Source organism: Teleopsis dalmanni, chromosome 2 (assembly GCF_002237135.1).
Source record: "Teleopsis dalmanni isolate 2A chromosome 2, ASM223713v2, whole genome shotgun sequence".
Taxonomy (NCBI): Eukaryota; Metazoa; Arthropoda; class Insecta; order Diptera; family Diopsidae; genus Teleopsis; species Teleopsis dalmanni.
In genome coordinates this window covers 52,238,302-52,242,295 of record NC_051847.1, presented here as the reverse complement: position 1 = coordinate 52,242,295, position 3,994 = coordinate 52,238,302, and the positions used below count along the sequence as shown (strand labels likewise).

Below are 3,994 nucleotides of genomic sequence, written 5' to 3'. Positions count from 1 at the left end.
TGTGTGATATTGCATAGAAAAAATTTAATTTTTTTTATTTCCAAGAGAAACGAAGAATTCGTACGAGTTTTACAAACCGGACGATTTACTAACTTACTTAAGGAGCGTGAAGATCTGGCCGGGCGTAGATCTCTTGGTGTCTTTGTACATACGTTCAACTTTTCCATATTGGAAGCAGATAGAAGATTGCGAACAGAACAGTAATTTTGGAAATCAAACTCCATTCTGAGTTTGGCAATCAAACACCATTGTGATGCCTTCTAAAGATGCGGAATCCTCCTAAGCTTAAAGTCATATTTGAATAGTTCAATCTCGATACAAACAAATTTTTTTATACACATCTTGTAAGTTCGAAGTAAGTTTTTAGATATTATCGAATATCTACTCAATTTTTGATTTTTTTATAAGATTTTAGAACACCTAACTTACAAAATTTACGTAGAATATGGGAATTGGAAATTAATAAAAGTGCATTCTCAATTGGTGAGTTGATCTAGTTTATATTTTAAGGGGATTAATTTTAAAGATAATTAATTTGTTATTCTCTTATTTTCAGGAAAATATGTTTTCCCAAATATTTTGATATGTAATATGTTGAATACAATATAAGCCTCTAACAAGTATAGCCTAACACTGTAGATGAAAATGAATAAATATATGGTATTTTAATATGAAATCTTTTTTTATAAACATTTAAAAATAAAATAGTTTAAAATCCATACAATAAATTGTGCTTCAATCTTTTTAAATATTAATATAGTAAGTGAATAATGTTTTATTTTTTTAAACATAATTTATAGACTTTAGGTAAACGGGTCTACATATTAGGAAATTCCTTGAAATCACACTAATAAGATCTGCAAGATTGATCTAAAGTCTTGTTTAAGATTTGATTCATAGACCCATCAGGAGTTACTACTTTATATATTATTACATATTATTATTACAAAATGCAAATAATTTATACTTAGAGCCTAAGTCTAGCTCACCTAGACTCTAAGATGATCCAAAATACTACGAAGATCTTTTATAATAACCTATCTAAAAGGAATTTTGTTTAGAGATACCGAGAAACTATTGTGTAGTTTGCATTAAAGATATATTGATGTATATGGAAGTGTAAATATAGAGCAAACAGGTCTATCGATCTTTACAGATTTGCAACATTCCGTTACAGCTTTTCAATGATATAAACATACCCATATATCAGCTGGAGAACTAATTTAATTTCGACGTAAAAAGCAGCAACTCTGTCTGGAAAACATTACAATAATACACTAGTGGCAATTTAGGTCTTGTTTCCTATGAAATAAATTCTAATTTACCTTAAGTAATAAATAAATAATTTAAAGAGGAATTTTTCTGACACGTTTTTTCTTTATTATTATACTTACAATAAAAATAGAAGTATGTTCCATAATAAAAACGTTGTCAGATGAAAATAAGCTATCTTACAAATATATGCAGTTATTCAAATAATGAACTTAGATAAATTCCGTTTTGAATTGTAGTGCAGATATTCAATCCACTCCTTTAACTAGCGAAGTTACTTTTAATTTTAAAAAATTAAACTCAGTTAAAAAACGTGCTTAACTTGCATTTTATAGTTAAAAAAACTGATGCTTCGTTGAAACGGAAAAGGACATTCATGAATTTTCAGTTAAACTAGCAATAAAGGACGATGGAAGCTGTGCGCTAAAACAGGCATGTGAACAGGCTCATCCACGGATACGCAACAGCACTGCCCCAGTAGTACTGGCGGCCACCTTAAATGAGAAGCGAATAAGGGAACGTTAGCATGGACTTTGGATTAAATAATAAATTCATGATGAAGTGTAATTTATACACTTCACTTTTGCATAAAGTGTCTCCATTTTGGAAATGATTTTTTCTATAGAGTTTCCATTTATTCTTCTATATTGTAGTCGGAATTTATATAAAAAATGTGTTTGCTACAAAAATTTCATATTAATTTTATTTATTACTAACAGAGCAACGAAGATAGCCTCACTTCAGCATAGCTGTTGCTTTATTAACTATATTAACATTACTAAATTTTTTTTTTTATTTAAAATTTGTTTATTGTAGTAAAATATTGTTGTTTAAGTACACCATATAGAAGAGTTTTTGAGTCATAGAAATGATTGAAATTATAATGTTTAAGTATATCAGGTTAAGCATAGAAAATTTATTTTTTCTTTTAAAAATTGCCAAAATTATAAAAAAAGATTATTGTTTAAATAATTATAGTTAGTTTTATGCAAAGAAATTATTTAGAAAAATGTACGATAGTGCGATAATAAATGCAAATTGTCAGTATTCCACGTGAATTTTAACTATGAGTTAATACATCCTTCAGATGTTTTTACCATCAACAACTGATCCTATAAGTCATCAATAAAAAATCAGTCAAGTTTTTTTACTTTGCTAAAATTTTAATAAATATCTGCAGACAAAATATAAATTCAATTTGGATTATTTAGATGCAATGCTGATTTATTTAAAGAAAGTTTATTGATATACAAAAAAGCATTTGATAGCATTAATAGACGTCACCTTTGGAGCACATTAGAAATAAATTGTATGCATTATAAATGCATGAATATTATCAAACTTATTTATAATTGGTTCAAATATGGAAGTTTAAATAATGAGTGCTGTCACTTAGTTTTAAATCAATAGTGGGAAAACTGTGAGAAACCAATAATGAAAAAACTCTATAATTCTACCAATAGTTTAAATTTTAGTATTAGATGATACATCACTGATGTTACTCGAAACAGTTGTATGGTCAGCCAAAAATACAATTAATTAAAATAATATAAAAATAATTTTTGTTGTTGTAGTTCACTACTATTCGAAACCTATCTCTCATTTCTAAGAATAAAACAATTAACCGAACGACTCTGTTCAAACATATTTACGATATGGATTTAGGCTAGTCTTCAGACATCTGCATTAGAATATTGTGATTAATATTAATTTAACTGACAACTGGATTGAAGATTAATGTACGAAAAACTATAGTTATAATTGTGGTTAAAGATTATGACAGCCATATTGTATCATATAGTAGAATAAATAAGAAAAGTATTGAATATGTCAATGTCTGGTAAGATGGTTAGCAACATATGATTATGGTGTATGCTTAAATTACAAATCGAACTTTTTTTAATTAATTTTCAATGTATATTTTAATGTTAATCAGAGTTTCAAAGCTATTTAACGTGAATATTTAGTTGTACGCAAAATACACAAGTATTCAGCAAAAAGATAGCACTATTAGGTATATAGATTAGTTTAGGTTGGAGTAGCCGCCTTATGCATTCACTTAAGCACTTACAATGGTCTGCTGTGATACCACGGATGAGAAACCGCCCGTACATTCGACCTGCAGAGCCACCTTAATGGAAAAATTTCTAAATATACAGCACGTACGACTTTCTTTGAGAACACCTGACCACAATTCAAATAGATGTCCTTAATTTAAAAAGAAAGGGGGCCGGAGATTTTGAGCCCCTCTGCATCTTCCTCGTATGCAGAGCCACAGCGCTGAAAAAAGTCTTTAGAAGATGAACTGAGTCTTATTACTCCTCTTCCTACATAGTGATATCGTAGCACTGATACTGTAGTACTCTATTGGTTCCATTTCAGTACAGCAGCTGACTGTTACAAGGTTTGTCCAATTTGGCTTAGCTGTGTCTTGTGATCTGGCAAGAATCTTCATCTACCTTAGATTTAAATTAGGTATGTAACTGCAATTTAGTATACAGCGTCGAATTTCCAATTTCAAGGAGGCTTCGCGATTGTAAAAGTTTTAGAAATGATGTAATTAAAAGAAGCTAGGTATTTATTTATATATATAGTTCACTTCAGGTCGATTTTACAATCACCAAAGTTTGTAATTTGAGCATGTATTTAGTCAGCAAAATTGATGACTTGAGGATGTATTAAGTCAGCAGAATTGATGACTTAAGTAAGCATGACTACAGTT

General features: G+C 29.1%; 1 long non-coding RNA gene across 1 annotated transcript; it reads left to right on the top strand.

Moving 5' to 3' along the window:
- Positions 1 to 28: 28 nt before the first annotated feature.
- On the top strand, positions 29 to 655 carry LOC119685012. The gene is made up of 3 exons (XR_005252776.1): positions 29 to 344; positions 409 to 483; positions 557 to 655. It is a non-coding gene; the product is annotated as an uncharacterized LOC119685012 (long non-coding RNA).
- The last annotated feature ends 3,339 nt before the right edge of the window (positions 656 to 3,994 follow it).